Source organism: Phascolarctos cinereus, unplaced genomic scaffold (genome assembly GCF_003287225.1).
Source record: "Phascolarctos cinereus isolate Bilbo 61053 unplaced genomic scaffold, phaCin_HiC Scaffold_7;HRSCAF=346, whole genome shotgun sequence".
Taxonomy (NCBI): domain Eukaryota; kingdom Metazoa; phylum Chordata; class Mammalia; order Diprotodontia; family Phascolarctidae; genus Phascolarctos; species Phascolarctos cinereus.
The window spans coordinates 148,570,954-148,592,114 of record NW_027556180.1 but is presented as its reverse complement, the minus strand read 5'-3'; the positions used below and the strand labels follow the sequence as shown (position 1 = coordinate 148,592,114).

The 21,161-nt window shown below is 38.0% G+C and overlaps 1 pseudogene; it reads left to right on the top strand.

Moving 5' to 3' along the window:
• The first annotated feature begins 2,749 nt into the window (after positions 1–2,749).
• On the top strand, positions 2,750–20,053 carry LOC110192710 (putative ATP-dependent RNA helicase DDX5 pseudogene; annotated as a pseudogene).
• Positions 20,054–21,161: the final 1,108 nt, after the last annotated feature.

Here is a 21,161-nt window from a genome sequence, read left to right as displayed (position 1 = left end):
AGAATATCCCTTCTCCCAATCTGTTCTCCTTTTTATCATTCCCCTTCTCTTATCCTTTTCCCTTCTTATTTTCTGTAAGGCAGAATAGATTTATATACCCCATTGCCTGTATATCTGATTTCCCAGTTGCATGTAAAAATGATTTTTAACATTTGTTTTTAAAACTTTGAATTCCAAATTCTCTCCCTTCCTCCCTTCCCACCCACCCTCATTGGGAAGGCAAGCAATTTGATATAGGTTATACATGTGTGTTCATGGAAAAACATTTCCATAATAGTCATGTTGTGAAAGACTATATTTCCCTACATCTTATCCTGCTCCCCATTTATTCTATTCTTTCCTTTGAGCCTGTCCCTCCACAAAAATTTTTGCTTCTCTTTACCTCCCCCAACTGTCCTCCCTTCTATTATCCTCCTCTTATCCCATTCCCCCCTATTTTCCTCTAGGGTAAGATAGATTTCCATACCCAGTTGAGTGTGCACCTTATTCCATCCTTAAGCCAAATCCTATGAGAATAAGATTCACTCATTCCATTACACCTCCCCCATCTTCCTCTCCATTGTAAAAGCATTTTCTTGCCTCTTTTATGTGAGATAATTTACTCATTCTACTTTTCCCTTTCTTCTTCTCCCAGTACAATCATTTCTCACCCCTTAATTTTATTTTTTAGATATCATCCATTCATATTCAACTCACACCTGTGCCCTGTGTCTACATATACTCCTTTTAACTACCTTAATAAAGAGAAAGGTGTTATGAGTTACAAATATCATCTTTCATGTAGGAATATAAATAGTTCAACTTGAATAATTCCCTCGGGCTAGAAATTTGTTTCACTCAGTCTTTTTGGGTTCTGATGCTCTAGAATTTGTTTAGAGTCATTTTTTCCAGGTATTTGGAGCGGTTTGGAAGAGAGTTCAAGCAAGGCACTGCTTTTACTCCACCATCTTGGCTCAGCCCCCCCCCCACACCCAAAGGCCTCATCTCTCAAATATATAGAAATGAGACAAACTCATAAGAATGCAAGTCATTCCCCAATTGATACATAGTCAAAAGATATAAAAAGCAGTTTTCAGATGAAGAAATTTAAGCTATCTGTAGTCATATGAAAAAAGTGCTCTAAATCTCTATTGATTAGAAAAATGCAAATCAAAACAACTCTGAGGTACACATAACAGATTGTTAATATGACAGAAAAAGAAAATGATGAATGTTGGAGAAGGTGTGGAAAATTGGGACACTAATGCATTGCTTGTGGAGTTGTGAACTGATCCAACCAGTTTGGAGAACAATTTGGACCTATGCCCAAAGGGCAATCAAACTGTACATACCTTTGATCCAGCAATACCACTACTAAGTCTATATCCCAAAAATATCATAAAAAGAAGAATAAGACCTACACGTATAAAACGTTTATAGCAATTCTCTATGTGATGGCAAATATTGCATATGGAGGGGATGCCATCAGTTGGGGAAGGCCTGGACAAGTTGTGGGTATATGAATGTAGTGAAATTCTATTGTGCTATAAGAAATTACGAGTAGGCAAATTTCAGGGAAAAAAATGGGAAAAATGTACATAAAATGGTGCTAAATGAAGTGAGCAGAACCAGGAGAACATTGTATTCAGTAATAGCAACATTGTGTGATGATCAGCTATCACTGACTTAGCTCTTCTCAGAAATATAATGATCTAAGACAATTCCAAAAGACTTCATGTAGGGATGATACTTAAATTGTTTCTCTCTGGTTGTTTGCAATATTTTATCCTTGAACTGATAATTCTGGAATTTGGCTATAATATTCCTTAGCATTTTCAATTTGGGATCTCTTTCAGTAAGTAATCAGTGGATTCATTCAATGACTATTTTGCCCTCTGGTTCTAGGAAAACAGGGTAGTTTTACTTGATGATTTCTTGAATGATGCTGTCCAGGCTCTTTTTTTTTTTAATCATGGCTTTCAGGTAAACCAATTATTCTTAAATTATCTCTCCTGGTTCTATTTTCCAGGTCAGTTGTTTTTCCAATGAGGTATATTACATTTTCTTCTGTTTTTTCATTCTTTTGACTTTGACTGATTCTTGATGTCTCATACAGTCATTAACTTCCACTTGCCCAATGCTAATTTTTTAGTAAATAGCTTTCTTCAATTAGCTTTTGTACCTCCTTTTCCATTTGGCCAATCCTACTTTTAAAGGGGTTGTTTGCTTCAGTGGGCTTTTTTTTCTGTTTGCCCAATTTTATTCTTTAAGAAACTGTTTTCTGTAGTCAATTTGTGTCCTTTCTTTTCCAAACTGTTGACTGTCTATTGCATACCTCTCATTTCCTTTCCGAATTTTTCTTCTATCTCTCTTATTTGACTTTTAAAATTCTTCTTGAGCTCTTCCAAAAATACTTTTTGGGCTTGGGACCAGATCATATTCCCTTTTGAGGTTTTGGATGTAGGTATATTGACAATGTTGTCCTCTTCTGAATTTGTGTTTTGATCTTCCCGGTCCCCATTTCTGCTTTTTATTCATGTTGTTTGAGCTCTCCTGCCAGAGTACACAGGGCACTGTCCCAAGCTTCTTGTGCTGGTGGCCAGAGGCCTGGTTGCTGACTTTGTGTGCTGGGGCCCCAAGTGCTGGCAGTTGGAGTCTGTAGAGGCCTGGCAGCATAGCTTGTGCTCAGCTAGCATCCTAGTGGCAATGGCTGGCATGTGCTGATGCCAGGTGGGTCTTTTCTGTGTTTCCCTGGGCTACCCTGAAGCTCATGTGGGGTGTGGGGGAGGTCCTGGCCACCAGAGAACGCGGGTTCACCTGGGGCTTTGCTGAAGCACATGGAGGTCTGGCTGCTGGAGGATGCCTGCCCACTAGTGCACACAGTGGTTCTCCAAGTTGGAGTCTGTTGGTTCCCCTGGCTGTGCCAAGGCCTGCAGGGGACCCTGATGTTGACACTTTCATGCTCCACCAACCTAGGGTTCAGGACATCTTGTTGGACCTTACTGCTGCCTTGCTGGGACTCCTCCTGTCCTGGACTGCACTCCGCTTCCACCAGAGCAAGAAGAACCTTTCTTATTAAGTCTCCCTAGATAAAAGACTGCTGCACCCCATCTTTCTGCTGCCTTCACTATTCAGGATTTTTCCTGCAGTGACTGTCCCAGACTTTGTTTTGGTGCCTTATTTCATGAATGTTTGGAGGTGAATATGGGAGAGTTACAGAAGTTTGCTGCTGACTCTGCCATCTTGGCTCTCAGAAGGGTATCTCTGGATATTTTCTAATAGTAATATCACTATTGGCAGAAATTTGACCTTCAGAGGCATGGGAAACCAACCCGTAAGATAATTCCTTATCTTGTAATTTTCAGACAGTTAACTTGTCCTGTTTATTTTCCTTCGAAGGTATCACAGGCTCTGTTTCATTTCCTTCATATCTCATTTCCCTAAGTATTTATCTTATCACTTACAGGAACATTGTGCAGCAATCGTAGTAGCTAGAGAATTCAGTTTCTGCCTTCGTTCTTCCAACCATTTTTGGAAATTCATCACCATTTTGGAAAACTTGGGATTTTGTTGTTTGTTTAGGTAATGGAATTGAAAATAAGCCTGGTCTACCCAGCATTCAAGAATCATGCAATTGTCCTAAAACTGAAAGGAAAAAAAATCTGCACTATAGTTTATACAAGTACTGATTTTACCTTGAGTGGACAGAGCTTATATATAACCAAGTTTTGTTTTGTTCTTCAGGAAAACTTTTACTGCTACCACTTGGACCATGCTAAGGCGTGATTCATATGCATAGGAAGAAAGAATAGAACTCTTAAGACATCTCTTGAAGGGTTGAAGATGGGTGCTTTGAGGTGGTATCTCCTCAAAACACAGCTGGGGCCCACAGTATCAGCATTTGTGAAACAGGAGATTTGGGAAAAGACCAAAGATATTTTTCAAGTTGGAGATATCATAACATAAGTACTTCATTTTTGTTCAGTTGTTTCAGTCATGTCTGACTCTTTGTGATCCCATGTGGGGTTTTCTTGGCAAAGATACTGGAGTGGTTTGCCATTTCCTTCCCTGGATCATTTTACAGATGAGGAAATTGAGGCAAACAGGGTTTAAGTGACTTTCCAAGGGTCACACAATTACTAAGTGTCCAAAGCCAGATTTAAACCATGAAGATGAGTCTTCCTAACTATAGTTTCAAAGTTCCATTCACTGCATCACATAGCTGCCCTTAAGTGCCTTACATTAGATGATTTCATGGTATAAGGGAAGAAGGTAGATTGTTAAACAAACCTGGGAATAATTTAAGTAAACCATGAGAGCCCAAAAATCACTCCTTTACACTAGTTGAGAATTAGAGCTTTGAGAAAGGTGATCACAAAATTTTGAAATGCATAGGAAGAGATACTTAGATTAGTCTACAGGACAATAGAACACAGTTTTAGAACTCTCCTATGGCATTTTATTAAGTATTATTATTTATATATATGCATATTTGTATGCATAAATCTTTTTAAACATGTAGATATGCTGTAAAACATTCATATATACATATGGACATATGTGTGTGCATGTATTTGTATAACCAGGTGGTAGCAATGTCTGGAAGGGTTTAAAAGTTGAAGGTGGAAAATAAAATGAAGGAAGGTAATATTCAATCAATTCTCTGGTTCCCACCTTCGGAATGTGGGTATTGTCCTACTAGGCAATTTCCATTCCCTACTTACCATCTTCAATTCTACTTCTGAAGAAAAACTTTCTATGTACATGTGTGAAGTGAGCTGGGTAGGAAAGAGCATGAGGAAATGTGACCCTACTGCTCAGGATTGTCCTAGACAGCAAATGGGAATCTGGCTCATTTCCCTGTGGGAATAACTCTAACACATCCTCACCCTTAATGTAATTCAATCCTGCTCATTAAGAAGAAAAAACAAATTAATTAATAAAATAATAACATTTTCCTTAATTATTTTTAGTCTAGGGAATTAACTGTGTGTGTTTGCATGTGCATGCACTCACATACATGTAGTAGTAGGAAGAGAAAATAATTCCTTCTACCTCAACAGAGAGAAAATGTTTATCCTTTCTATCTCTCTATCACTGTACCTCAAGCCATTCCCTAGGTCTTTCTATTTAAGCCCACTTATTCACAATGAAGGACATATACACATTAAAAGCAGTCAAGGACAGTCATCTTTTTTTTTTTGTCAAATGAGATAGTTTTTTAATTTAAAAATTATTATTTATAAACTTGTTTTCTTTTTCAATTTTGAGTGCCAAATTCTTTTCCTCCCTCTCACCTTTCACCAACGCACAAAGAAGGCAAGCAAAATGATATCAATTAATTATGCATGTGGAATCATGGAAACATATTTCCAGATTAGCCAAATTGCATAAAAAAGCACAAAAAAAAACAACTTTATAAAATTATATTTCAATTTGCATGCAAAGTTCACCAGTTCTATCTCTGGAGGTAGATAGTTTTTCATTATGAGTCATTTGGAATTGGCTCCAATCATTGTACTGATCAGATTAGTTGAGTGTTTCAGTTGATCATCATGGGGCAGCTAGGTGGCGCAGTGAATAGAGCGCCAGCCTTGGAGTCAGAAGAACCTGAGTTCATATCTGGCCTCAGACACTTAACACTTACTAGCTGTGTCACCTGAGCAAGCTACTTAACCTCAATTGCCTCACCAAAACAAAAACAAAAACAGTTGATCATCATTACAACATAACTGTCACTGAGCACAGTGATCTCCCAGGTCTTACTTTACTTTGTAATCATTTCATATAGCTCTTGCCATATTTTTTATGAAGCAACCCCACTAATTATTTTTATAGCATAATAGTACTCCATTGTAATCATAAGCTACAATTTGTTTAGCCATTCCCCAATTGACGAGCATCCCCTTAATTTCCACTTCTTTGCCACCACAAAAATGCTGTTAGTATTTTTGTAGCTATAAATCCTTTTCCTTTTTTAATCTCTGTGATAGATGACTTATTAGACCCCTATTTTATTCCAGTCAATATTAGTCAGTTTGATATGATTCCATAAGGATAATGACTTTAAGTTCTGATAGCTGACTTTGGAGCTGTGAACTGAAAATTGTAAGTTGACTTGCTTAATCCTAGCAAGCTAACTAGAGGACCTCCACCCTTGATTTTCCTTGTTATGGTGACTAAGCTCAGCATGAGAGAGGTGACTTGATTATATGGAAAGTCACTCAGTTAAATTTGTTGTCACTCCATCCCTTGGTATCCCTCTATTGCCTAACATGGGGAGATGACCATGAGCATGTAGCCAATGAGTGACCCAGGTTGCTGGACTTCAGCCTGCCCTTCTACTAGGCCATCAGCCTATGTAGATGTTTTGACATCTGGTCATTAATACAACCTCATAAGATTACTTAATGGCTTGGTAGGACATCTTGGAAGGTTAAGGTAGGTCTGCAAAGGTCTGCTTACTAGCCCATTTGTCAACCAAAGGGTTCATGTATTTTGTGTAGACCTTCCTGGAGGGTCAAGGGCAAGGTCTATTCATCAATGAGACTCTGTATTTTTGGCCTGCTCCACCTGCATTGTCTGGATATCAGGCATGTACAACTAAGGCACTGGAGGGAGAATAAGGTCTACTTCATTAGAGGGAGCCATGAACCATTTAATAAAGTATCATTGGCTCAGAGCTCTGCCTCAGTGATTGTTTTTCTTAAAATTGGACAATTTTGAAATCCCCACATCCTTTTGAGGTACAGACCTAGTGGTTGTGTTTCTAGGTCATAGGGCTTGCAGAGTTTATAGCCTCTTTGGCATAGTTCCAAATTGTTCCACAGAATGTTTGGACCAGTTCACAACCTTACCAATAGTTTATTAGTGTACCTTTTTTTTCCTCATCTCCTCCAGCATTTGTCATTTCTAATAGGCATGAGGTAGTACTTCATAGTTTTTTAATTTGCATTTCCCCAATCAATAATGATTTAGAGCATTTTTTCATATGACTGAAGTTTGATTTTTTCTTCTGAAAAATGCCTGCTCATATCCTTTGACCATTTATTAATTGGGTAATGGCTCTTATTTCTACAAATTTGACTTGGTTCCCTATATATTTGGTAAACAAGGCCCTTATCAGAGGAACTTCTAAAAAATTATATTACTTCATTATCTATGAGATCTGTTAACAAAATGTAGTTTTCCTAATTATTCCTTTTGAATAAGTCTATTTCTGCTTTTGCTTTGTCTGAGATCGTAATTGCTAACACTATCTTTTTTTTAATATAAATTTATTTATTTTTAGTTTTCAACATTCACTTCCACAAGTTTTTGAGTTCCAAATTTTTGCCCTATCTCACCCCTCTCTCCACCCCAAGATAGCATGCATTCTGAATATCCCTTCCTCTACTCTGTCCTCTCTTCTATCTCTCTCCCTTCTCTTATCCCCTTTCCCTTCTATTTTCCTGTAGGGAAAATATACCCCATCTCCTGTATTTCTTATTTCCCAGTAGCATGTGAAAACATTTTTTTTAAGCATATGGCTTTAAAACTTTAGGTTTCAAATTTTCTCTCTTCCTCCCTCCCCATCCACTCTCATTGAAAAGGCAAATAACTCAATATAGGTTATACATGTGCACTTATGCAAAACACTTCCATAGTAGACATGTTGTGAAAAACTAACTCTATTTCCCTTAATCCTATCCTGCCCTCCCATTTATTCTATTCTTTCTTTTGACCCTGTCCCTCCTCAGAAGTATTTACTTCTGATTACCCCCTTTCCCAATCTGCCCTCCTCTCTATCATCCCCCTGCTCTCTTGTCCCCTTCTCCCCCTATTTTCCTGTAGGGCAAGACAGATTTCCATACCCAATTAAGTGTGTATGTTATTCCCTCCTTAAGCCAGATCCTATGAGAATAAGATTCACTCATTCCCTCTCACCTTTCCCTGCTTCCACTCCACTAGAAGAGACTTTTCTTTTCTGTTTTTTTTGTGAGATAATTTACCCCATTCTACCTCTCCCTTTCTTCTTCTCCTAGTATCATCCTCTCTCATCCCTTAATTTTATTCTCCAGATATGACCCCTTAATCTTCAACTCACCCTGTGCCCTCTATCTATCCATCTATCTATATATACATATAATTTTTCCCTTCAACTACCCTAATATTGACAAAGGTCTCATGAGTTATAAATATCATCATTCCATGCAGGAATGTAAACAGTTCAACCTTGATAAGTCTCTTATGATTTCTCTTTCCTGTTTACCTCTTCATGTTCCACTTGAGTCCTGTGTTTGAAAGTCAAATTTTCTATTCAGCTCTGGTCTTTTCATCAGGAATGCTTGAAAGTCCTCTATTTCACTGAATTACCATTTTTTCCCCTAAAGGATTATACTCAGTTTTTCTGAGTAGGTGATTTTTGGTTGTAATCCTATGTCCTTTGCCCTCCAGAATATTATATTCCATGCCCTGGGGTCCTTTAACGTAGAGGCTGCTAAATCTTGTTTTATCCTGATTATGTTTCCACAATACTTGAATTGTTTCCTTCTGGCAGCTTGTAATATTTTCTCCTTGACCTGGGAACTCTGGAATTTGGCTACAATATTCCTAGGAGTTTTCCTTTGGGTATCTCTTTCAGGGGGAGATTGGTGGATTCTTTCAATTTCTATTTTGTCTTCTGGTTCTAATATATCAGGGCAGTTTTCCATGATAATTTCTTGAAAGATGATGTCTAGGCTCTTTTTTTGATCGTGGCTTTCAGATAGTCCAATAATTTTTAAATTCTCTCTCCTGGATCTATTTTCCAGGTCAGTTGTTTTTCCAATGAGATATTTCACATTGTTTTCTAATTTTTCATTCTTTTGGATTTGTTTTACAGTGTCTTGATTTCTCATAAAGTCACTTGCTTCCAATTGCTCTATTCTAATTTTTAAGGAAGTATTTTCTTCAGTAATCTTTTGGACTTCCTTTTCCATTTGGCCAATTTTTCTTTTTAGGGCATTTTTCTCCTCATTGGCTTTTTGGACCTCTTTTGCCATTTGGGTTAGGCTATTTTTTAAGGTGTTATTTTCTTCAGTATTTTTTGGGTCTTCTTTAGCAAGCTGTTGACTTTTTCATGATTTTCTTGCATCACTCTCATTTCTCTTCCCAGTTTTTCCTCTACTTCCCTTACTTGCTTCTCAAAATCCCTTTTGAGCTCTTCCAAGGCCTGGGACTGATTCATATTTTTCTTGGAGGCTTTGGATGTAGGAGCTTTGACTTTGTTGTCTTCTTCTGGTTGTATTTTTGATCTTCTTTTTCACCAAAGTAAGATAATATAGTCTGACTCTTTTTGCTGCTTGCTCATGATCCCAGCCAATTACTTGAGTTTTAAACTCTTTGTTAAGGTAAGAGTCTGCTTCCAATGTGGAGATGTACTGTCCCAAGCTTCAGGGGTTTGTATAGCTGTTTTCTGAGATACTTGTAGGCATCTGTAAATTTTCAGTTCTTCTAAGGTGGTGTGATAAGGGGTGAGGTGTTTACTCCTTTCCTGGCCTGTGACCACAAGTACTCCTTTCTGTCCTGTATCTGTGAGGAGGGGCTCCTCTTCACAGCTACTACAAGCTCCTCCATGCCATCGCTCCTCCTCACCCCAGCACCGCTGCCCAGAATTGTGACTCAGATCCAACCACGGGCAAAGCAAGAGATTCCTGCCTCAGCACTGGCAAAGAGAGCCCTGCAATCCCTCTCTGATCAACCACTGGATTCCCCCTCAGTCTGTGGGCTGGAAGCTCGGGAAGCAGCTGCCCCCCCCCCGGGCCACGCTCTTGGGGAATGGAAATGAAACCCTGCCTTCCACTCTGAGCACCACAGAAACAGACTTTCCTACTGACATTCTAAGTTGTCTTTGGCATTCGTGGATTGAGGAGTCTGGAAACTGCCACAGCTGCCTGCTCCAGGTTTGCTGTGGCCTGTGCGCCTTTGGCGCCCTGTGCTCCCAGCCCCGTGAGATACACCTTTCTGATCAATCATCCAGGTTGTGTTGGGCTGGAAATTTGTTTCACTCTGTCTTTTTGTGGGTTCTGCACCTTCAGAATTTGTTTAGAGCCATTTTTTATGAGTATTTGGAGGGAGAGCTCAAGCAAGTCACTGCTTTCACTCTGCCATTTTGGCTCCGCCCCCCTAACACTACCTTTTCAAAGTTTAGCTGAAGCATATTAGATTCTGCTGCAGTCTTTTATTTTAACTCTGTGTGCACATTTCTGTTTCAAGTGTGTCTCTTTTAAATAACATATTGTTGGATTCTGGTTTCTAATCCATTCTGCTATCCACTGCTCTTTGATTCCACTCATATTTGCAGTTATAATTACTGACTGTGTATTTCTCTGCATCCTGTTTTCTTCTATTTAGCATGCTCTCTTTTTCTTTTTATCCTATTCCCTTCAAAAGCCTGTTTTGCTTCTGACCACTGCCTCCCTTAACCCACTCTTGCCTTTATCATCCCTTCCTGAATATATCTAACTCCCTTCCCCCCTTATTTCCCTATTGGGTAAGAGATTTCTATACCTAACTGAGTGTGTGTGTGTGTGTGTGTGTGTGTGTGTGTTGTGTGTATTATTCCCTCTTTGAACCATATCTGATGAGAGTAAGGCTTAGGCATTGCCCACCATGCCCTATTCCATTTCCCTCTCTACTATAAAAGCTCTTCCTTAGAAGGCTCTTTTATGTGAGAAAAATTCCTCTATTCTACCTCTCTATTCCCTCTTCTCCTAATGAATCTCGTTTGCACTTGTTCTTGTTTTTGAGATCACCCCAACATAATCACCTCATCTTCATGTCTTCTGTCTATGTAGACTCCTTCTAATTGGCCTAATAATGATAAAGTCTTAGGAGTAACATGTATCACCTTCTCATATAGGAATGTAAACAGTTTAACTTTATTGAGTCCTTTGTGATTATTCTTGTATGTTTATCTTTTATTCTTCTCTTGAGTCTTACATTTGAATTTTAGATTTTCTATTCAACTTGGTTTTGTTTTATTGTGTTTTCCCATCAGGAATCCTTGAGATTCTTGTATCTCATTAAATATCCATTTTTCTCCTAATGGATTATACTCAGTTTTGCTGGGTAGGTTAATCTTGGTTGTAATCTTTGTTTCTTGCCTTTCAAATATCATACTCCAATCCCTCCAAACCTTTAATGTAGAAGCTGCTAAATCATGTGTAATCCTGACTATGGCTCCATGATATTTGAATTTTTTTCTGCAATTCTGCAATATTTTCTCCATGACTTAGGAGCTCTGGAGTTTGGCTGTAACATTCCTAGATGTATTCATTTTGGAACCTTAGCAGGTAATCAATGGATTCTTTCAATTTCTATTTTACATTCTAGTTCCATGATATCAGGGCAGTTTTCCTCAATAATTTCTTAAAATTTAATGTCTAGGCTTTTTTTTTAAATCATGGCTTTCAGGAGGCCAATCGATTTTTAAATTATCTCTCCAGGATCTATTCTCAGGTCAATTATTTTTCCAATTAAATATTTCACATTTACTTTCATTTTTTTCATTCTTTTGACTTTTATTATTTTTTGATATGTTGTAGGGTCATTAGCTTCCACTTGCACAATTCTAATTTTTAAGGAATTCTTTTCTTCAATGAGCTTTCGTACCTCTTTTTTCCATTTGGCCTATTCTGCTTTTTAAAGAATTCTTTCCTCAGTGAATTTTCATGTCCCTTTCACTAGTAGGCCAATTCTATTTTTAAGATTTTATTTTCTTTATTTTTTCTGCTTTTTTTTTACCTATCTGTTACTGGTAAAATTAACATGATTTTTATATGATTTTCTTGTATCACTCTCATTTATTTTCCCAACCACTCATCTCTTCTTACTCTCTTCTAGTAATTCTTGTTGGGCTTGTATCCAATTAGTAAATTATTTTGTTATTGTTGTTGTTGCTGTTTGGCACTGTGATTTGGCCCTGCTATTCTGGAAAATAATTTGGAATGATAGCCAAAAACTTAATAAATACTGAATAACCTTTGAAAAAGTGACACCACAACTAGGCCTATAACCTATAGAGATGAAAGAAAGAAAAAAGTACCAAATTATGCCACCCTATTTCTAGCTTCAGTTTTTGCACAGTTCCTCCAACACCTGACATTTTCTTTTTTTGCCATCTTTTCTAACATGATGGGTATAAGGCAGGACCTCAGAAGTTTTTAAATTTTGCTTGATTATACAAATTTGGGGTTTTTTGACATGTTTATTCATTCATTCATTCATTCATTCATTCATTCATTTATTTTAGGCAATTGGGGTTAAGTGACTTGCCCGGTGTCACACAGCTAGTAAGTGTCAAATGTTTGGTCTGAGGCTAGATTTGAACTCAGGTCATCCTGACTTCAGGGCCTGTGCTCTATCCAGTGCACCACCTAGCTATCCTTTGGCATGTTTTTAATGCAACTAGTTTTTTTCACTATCTTTCTTTAAGGATTTGCTCTGTGTCAGAAACTGTGTTAAGTGCTAAGGATATAAAGAAAAGCCAAAACATTGTCTTTCCCCTCCAGGACTTTATAGTATCATGAAGGAGAAAATATGGAAACCATTAAAGGGTAGACAGGAGAGATTCTGAAAGGTGAAGAAGGTCTTAGGAGCTTAGGGGTGAGTGAGAGTGGGATACTAGGTAAAGTCCTCTTTGAATAAGTGGGTATCAATCTGCATCTTGAGAAAGTAGGAGAAACTGAGGGGTGAAGATACAGAGCATTCCTAACTTGAAGGACAAATGTAAAGGCACTGAGATAGAAGATGGGGTATTGTATTAGAGGAATTTAAAGTAGCCCAGTGTTTCAGGAACATAGATTCTGGGAAGCAGAGAAAAGTATAAGAAGACTACAAAGGTTAGAGTGGATGAAGCAAGGAAGGGACTTAAATGCCAAACACTGGTATCCATTTATATTTTATCCAGAAGTTGACAGGGAGACACAGGAACTCATTGAACAGAGGTCTTTTGTGATCTCTTCATGTTTCTCTTGAGTCTTGTATCTGAAAGTCAAATTTTCTATTCAGCTCTGGTCTTTTCATCAAGAATGCTTGAAAGTCCTCTATTACACTGAATATCCATTTTTTCCCCCTGAAGGATTATGCTCAGTTTTTCTGGGTAGGTGACTCTTGCTTGTAATCCTATCTCCTTTGCACTCAGAAATTTTATATTCCAAGCTCTGTGGTCCCTTAATGTAGAAGCTGCTAAATCTTGTGTTATCCTGATTGTGTTTCCACGATACTTGAATTCTTTCTTTCTGGCAGCGTGCAATATTTTCTCCTCGGCCTGGCAACTCTGGAGTTTGGCTACAACATTGCTAGGAGTTTTCCTTTGGGAATGTGTTTCAGGAGGAGATCGGCAGATTCTTTCAATTTCTATTTTGCCCTCTGCTTCTAAAATATCAGGGCAGTTTTCCCTGATAATTTCTTGAAAGATGATGTCTAGGCTCTTTTCTTGATCATGGCTTTCAGATAGTCCAATAATTTTTAAATTCTCTCTCCTGAATCTATTTTCTAAGTCAGTTGTTTTTCCAATGAGATATTTCACATTGTTTTCTATTTTTTCATTTTTTTGAATTTGTTTTACAGTTTCTTGATTTCTCATAAAGTCATCAGCTTCCAATTGCTCCATTCTAATTTTTAAGAAAGTATTTTCTTCAGTAATCTTTTGGACTTCCTTTTCCATTTGGTCAATTATGCTTTTTAAGACATTCTTTTCCTCATTGGCTTTTTGGACCTCTTTTGCCATTTGGGTTAGGCTATTTTTCAAGGTGTTATTTTCTTCAGTATTTTTTGGGGTCTCCTTTAGTAAGCTGTTGACTTGTTTTTCATGATTTTAGTGCATCACTCAGTTTTTCCTCTACTTCTCTTACTTTTTGAGCTCTTCCATGGCCTGGGGCCAATTCATATTTTTCTTGGAGGCCTTGGATGTAGGAGCTTTGACTTTGTTGTCTTCTTTCTGGTTGTATGTTTTGATCTTATTTGCTCCCAAAGTAAGATAACATAGTCTGACTGTTTTTGCACTGCTTGCTCATGATCCCAGACAATTACTTGAGTTATATATTCTTTGTTAAGGTAGGAGAATGCTTCTGATGTGGAAAATGTACTGTCCCAAGCTTCAGGGGGTTTGTGAAGCCGTTTTCAAAGATTCTTCTAGGGACCTGTAAATTTTCAGTTTTTCTAGGGTGCTATGATCAAGGGCAAGGTGTTTACTCCTTTTCTAGCCTGTGTTCTGGTCTATGAATGACCACAAGCACTCTTTTCTGTCTTGAAACTGTGAGAAAGATTTCCCCCCCACAGCCACTACAGGCTCCACCATGCCAGCACTCTTCCTTGACCCATGACTGCCACCCAGAACTGTTACCCAGATCCAAGCATGAGCAAAGCAAGAGAATCTTGCACCAGCAAAGAGATCCCTGCAATCCCCCTCTGATCAACAACTTGATTCCCCCTCAGTCTATGGGCTGGAAGCTCTAGAGGCAGCTGCCACCCCAGGGCTGGGCTTGGGGACTGGGGCTGGGACCCCAGCAAGCTTTTCTCTCACCACCACAGAAACAGACTTTTCCAACTGACCTTCTAAGTTGTCTTTGTCATTCAAGGATTGAGAAGTCTGGAAACTGCCACAGCTGCCTGCAATTCAGTCTTCTGAGGCCTGCTCCAGGTTCGCTGAGGCCTGTGTGCCCACATAGATCTGATATACAGGTTTTACATAAGCAGGAGCCCTTAAATTTCTATCTCTGGACATGAAACAACAGAAATGACCTGCTTTCACACTTTTTTTTTTGCCCAGAGCTTGTTTTAATGAATTCCCATCCCTCCTTATGCCAATGTAATCTTGAGAGCTTTATTTATTTATTTAGTGCTCACCTCCCAGTTCTATCAGGGATCAGCAGGTTTAAAATGCTGGCAAGAATATAGAGCAGATCTTAAGTCCAGAGCACAGGAGTTTCAGGCTCCCTCAGTTGGGAAGCCATATTTACCCTTTTCCACTTAGCCTCACTGCCTACAGATATGCTTGAGCCTATAGCTGCTCTAGGCTGCCATGATATCTGGTATCAAGAGAGCCATCTCATTGTGGTGGTCCCTACTTTTTTAATTTTATTGCTGGATGACTACAGGGCTCCCCTTGCTGGTCATCCTCAAAAAAGGGACCCTTAAGGGGGTAACTAATTAAGAATATTGAGAGCTACTTATTGAGAGCTACTCAGGCAGGGATTTGGACTAATATTCACTTGTTATTTGCTTTCAGCTCCAAGGAAAGATCTTAAGCTTAATAAGAGATGCTCCAGATATTAGACCAAGGTCACTCAACCTTCATTTCTCTGGTGGCTCTGTTTCTGAGTTTCTGTACTACAATACTTTGCCTCAGCTACAGTATAAGCTTGAAGCCTCCTCACCCTGGAACATCCTTCCAACATGCCAGGCCACTTCTTCCTTTGGTGACTTCTTTCCAGGAACCTCCATTTTGGTAAGCCAAACTATTCCTCTCTTATATTTATTTCTGAGTTTCTGGACTTTGATACTGTTGTAGTCTGAGAGGTTAGACCTCTCAAGGACAAGAGTATAGGATGGGGTTGACTAGAATGAATTCGCAGACTCAAGCATTCTTTGAGTCAAGGTGGCAAAGATTTATTGTTACACTTTACAGTAGGCAGAGCTCCTTAGGGAACTTGTAACTTAACAGGAATGATACTAAAGGTTAAATAAGAAAAGTAGTGAATTATGTGGCAAGTATGCTAATTAGGTGATAACATACAACTATGTCATTCACTACTGGAAACCATGGCAGGGGGATGGGGAAGAAAGGGTTCCTAAAGGGTAACAAGATTGATGTCTCTAACTTGACCTCTGGATTGTATATAACTATGGGAATCAGTACATTGTAGCTTTCTTGATGCAAGATAGGACAAGAGAAATTCTACAGAGGTCAGCTTGTTCTTGTAACAGGGGGAGAGAGTTTGCCTCACTGGGCCCACTCATGAGTCACTGCCAAAGATAAGGTCCTTGGGCTAGACAGAAACTAACAAGAATAGTGTCTTGAGGCTAAGGAGAAATATTATCTTGGAAATGGGGTCCAGGTACAAGCACTCCAGCACCCCATCAATACCATATCTTATGAAAGTACTTTCCTACCTTCTGCCTTCCCAGATTTTTACCCCCTTTTCAAGAGTCGTCTCTGCTCATTAGAATATAAGCTTGAGGGCAGGAATTGTCTTCATGTTTGTTTCTATTTGTGTCCCCAGCTCTTAACACAGCACCTTCTTTGCACAAACCAGCAGCTTAATAAATTATTGTTGTCTTGCTTCATCTCAAAAATCATACATTCACATAAATGCTCTCAGACTAATTTGAAATATCTGTAATTATGTCTCATTCATAGACTATGAGTGTGGAGAGGCAGAATGTTTTCCATCATAGGCCTGTTATCCTAAGTTAACAATTGTTGCTATGTATATTTTCCAGTTACAGAGAAAACTCAAATCTATTGAATTTTAGAAGAATATGGTAGAGTCAGTTAGCCAATAAGTCAATAAGTAAATATTTATTAAGTTCCTACTATGTGCAATGCAATATGCCAAGCACTGAGGATGCAAAGAAGGACAAAAGACAATTCTTGCTTCCAAGTTTAATGGAAGAGACAGCTATGCATAAATAATCTATATAAAGGATAAATAGGAAAAAATGAACTGAGGGAAGGCACTAGAATTAAGAGAAACTCGGACCTGTAGATGATGGTATTTTAACTGCAATTTTAAAGAAGCCAGGAAAGGTGGAGATAAGGAGGGAGAATGTTTCTAATATGGGAGACAGCCAGAGAAAATATCCAGAGAGGAGAGATATAATGTAAAGGAAAGAGCAACAAGGAGACCAGTGTGACTTGATTGAAGAACATAGGGGTAGGGTGGGGAGTGAAGATATAAAACTACAGAGATAAAGGGAACTAGGTAGTGAAAGTCTTTGAGCACCAAACAGATGATGTTATATTTGAGCCTGGAGGACTGGCTTGGGAGCTAAAGAAATTGGGCTCAAATGTAGTCTTTGATAACACTTCTGTGACCTTGGTCAATCCACTTATCCTTTTTGGGCCTCAGTTTTCTCAAGTATAAAATGAGGAAGTAAAGTGGAGTAGATGGTCTCCAAGGTCCCTTCCACTTTTCTAAATCTGTGATATTCATTGAGCACCTGTTTGAGGATAGTTAATCAAGGCCTCAAAAATGACTTTAATCATATACAAATCATGGGAATTCAATACAAATTAGGGGTAACCTTGATGAAAGTATTAGGAAGGAACAATCAAGCTTTCACAAGTGATGTTTAACAATAGACATCTTTACTAATTCAAAATTAATGGAAAGATACAGAGAATATAAAATTCCATTATGCTAGTCATTTTGTTGGTTATTTTTTTTAAAAGCATTATATTTGGTAGAATAAAATACTGATTTATCAGTCATTATTTTTTAATAGCAATATGTCCCCAGCCATACAGCTCAGCTATAACTACAGGAACATCTTTCACTAAAGTCACTACACTTCTCCTTCTTAGGATTCTGATGAAGTACGCTTGTATAACATTTCACTCTGTCTTGTAACTGGAGAAATCTTAGGTATTTTGTTACATACAAAAAGGCAAGCCTTCAATGCCTCACTCCAATAAATCTCAGTAAAAGAAGTAAGTGCAGTCAAAATATATCTATAAAGCATATGTTGGCTTGGTGATATTCCCAATATATTCCCAAGATTTATATTTGATTGAAGGACTAATATACAAGGAATCAAGAAAGAGAAGATATCAAAGATTAGGAAGTAGTCTTGGACCTTATTAATACTGAAAAACTTGACTGAAAAAAGATAAATAATTACTGGGCTATATGCCTAATTTTCCATTTGTATGAAAACTTTATGAAAGTTACTTATGTACACATCAAGGGCATTCTGGATGGAGATATCAGTAAAGAATAAATTGGCTTTCACAAGTGATCTTTAATAGTGAACCATATCATTACCACCCTACAATTAACTTGAAGATAGAGAAAATGTAAGATACCATTATGTCTGTTTGTTGTTTTGAAAAATTACATTTGGTAGGACAAAATACTAAGTTAGAGCCTTTTTTGTTTAACAGCATTTCTCTATCTCCCATCCAAACATCATGAACATTCAAGATTCCTTGGAAGATTTATCCACACAAATAATACTTTATATGAGCCTCTGATAACAGACAGCAGGTAAGAAATAAAACAGGGAGATGTATACTTGAGGAAATACATTTGCCGTTGTGATGAAGCAAATCTAATCAGAGAATCCAGGTCTAGCAGAAATTCTCTGTGAGTGGTGTGATCCTCTAGATACTCCTGATTGCAGATGACTTTTTGCTGATTAAGCCTGAGGACATTACATAAATTCTTAGAAGAAAATGGTATTATAATCATTCAAAGGAGTTTGGCCTGCCCATCTACATAGGAAAGACCGGGTGGATGAAGAATATCTAGCGCCCAAATTTTAACATATGTTTTTATGGAAACCCTACAGATCCTGTCCAAGAGTTTGTATCTTTAGGACAGACAGTACACAATTCCAAGGAACTGTCTGAATTTGAGAATTTTTATCAGAATCATCCTGATTTGGCTAGGTGCACAAAAGGTTGAAACATATCAAAGAAGCAAAGAAATTACAGTATGAGGTTGCAACTGCCCCAAACCAACTCTAAATTTCTATGAAGCAAATTTTCCTGCAAATGTAATGGATATAATTGCAAGGCAGAACTTTATCTAACCTATTGCTATCCAAGCCCAAGAGGGACCAGTTGCTCTAAATGGATTGGGTATGGTTGAATATCATTGGAGTAGTACAGACTGGATCAGGGAAAACATTGTCTTATTTGCTGCCTGCCATTATCCACATAATTCCTAAAAAAAGGTGATGGGCCCATTTTTTTTTTGGTGCTGCCACCAACTCTTGAACTGCCCCAACAAGTACAACAAGTAGCTACTGAATATAATAGGAAATGTTGTCTAAAATCCACTTGAATCTAAGGTGGTGCTCCAAAAGGACCATAAATATGAGACTTGAAAAGAGATACAGAAATTTGTATCATAACACCTGGAAGACAGATAGACTTTTTGGAGTATGGGAAAACTAGTTTGAGAAGAATACTTACCTTGTGCTTGATAAAGCAGACAGAATTCTTGAGATGGGCTTTAAGCATCAAATCAGGAAGACTGTTGATCAGATAAGACCTGATAGAGAAACCCTGCTATGGAGTGTAACTTGGCCAAAAGAAATGAGATGGTTCTATGAAAACCTTTTAAAAGATTACACACACAAGGGGCAGCTATGTGGCACAGTGGATAGAGTACCAGCCTTGGAGTCAAGAGGACTTGAGTTCAAATCCAGCCTCAGACCAAACATTTGACACTCAATAGCTGTGTAACTCTGGGCAAGTCACTTAACCCCAATTGCCTAAAAAAAATTACATTCACATCAACATTGGTGCTCTGGAACTGAGCACAAATCACAATATCCTTCAGATTATGGATGTGTGTCATGGTGTAGAAAAGGATGAGAAACTTATTTGATGGAAATCATGAGCAAAAAGGAAAATTAGACTGTTTTTGTGGAAACCAAAAGAAGATGTGATGAACTTACCAGAAAACTGAGGAGGGATGGGTGGCTTACAATGTGACAACATGGTGACAACAGTCAACAGGAATGAGACTGGATTCTAAATGAATTTAACATGAAAAAGCTCCTAACCTGATTGCCACAGATATTTCAGCTAGATGGCTAGATTTGGAAGATATGAATTTGTCATTAATTATGACTACCCCAAGTCTTCAGAGTATTATATACATCAAACTGGATGAACTGCCCATAGTGCCAAAACAGCCATGGCATATACATTTTTTACACTTGAAACAAAACAAAAAGAGTAAGTGACCTCATCTCTGTGCTTTGGGAGGCTAATCACGCAATAAATCCCAAATTTCTTTGGTTAATTGAAGACAGAGTTTCAAGTTGTTCCAGGGGTAGAGAAGGCATGAAAGTTGATAAGGAAGAAAGACAATGAGCTGGACCCAGAGTTGAAAAGGAAGGGGAGAGAGGGTTCTATTGATTTTGGGAAATTACAAAGCTCTTTTATTGACTCTATGCTTCACATGGAAGCAAAAGCTGATTTTTTCACTAGCTACATTTTACTACTGTGGCCATATAGCCACAAGACATGAAAGACCTCTGTCTATAACTAAAGATGAGTATCACAAAGAGAAATGGGGAAGCATATGGTAGGTGTCAGTAGGCTACAACATATCAATAAGGAAGTTGAAAGAAGAATGAGGTAAAGAACATTATCAAGCAATTTTATAACAGAAAGAGAATAATGTCTGGTCACATGATGAGGCAAGAGATGTCAGGTGGACAGCCAGAATACCTTACTGGTATCCTTACCATAAGGAAAGAGAAAGTTAGGAAGGTCCTCTACATGTTCACCTTTGAGGTGAACTTTTGGGAGAATATCAACGCAAGTCACACAGTATGGGCAAGCATGAAGGGGATTGCACTCCACATTATTGGAGGGAAGTCCCAAAAATGATGAGATTACAGACCCATTTGTGGATTTGTATATTCCTGAGAGATTCCCATGCTATATTAAATAAATATTTTTTACTGAGACTAGAGCAGCCTTGACTGTATGTAATGGGACCATCTTAGGGGGGAAAAAATTATCACCAATTAAAAAGTAGAAGTAACTGAAAGTGAAGATACAGAAGTAGGTAATACAAGATGGCAGTTCATTTATCCACCAGTTAAAATTCCAAGAAATACCAAATAGAGATAGAGAAGGTTCAAGGATAGAACAAGTACACCCTATAATAATATTGTTTTACTTGTTGCTGTTATTAATTTGTCTTACAGTGATGACTAGTTTGATTTTAATTCTATTATGATGATCAAGTGACATGTTTAGGGTTAGGGTGGGACATGAAAACCTTTGGAGAGATTTGGGAGGAAAAGAAATTGGGAAAAGAACCATTTAAGTACTTGTTAATATGCATATAGAGATGGAAAAAAGCTAAACCAGCCACATAATGTTCCCTCAGACAACTTGATATATTTTTCAATTACTTTTATTTACTATGTGTGAAACCTATGGCTACAATACTTGCCTTTCACTATTT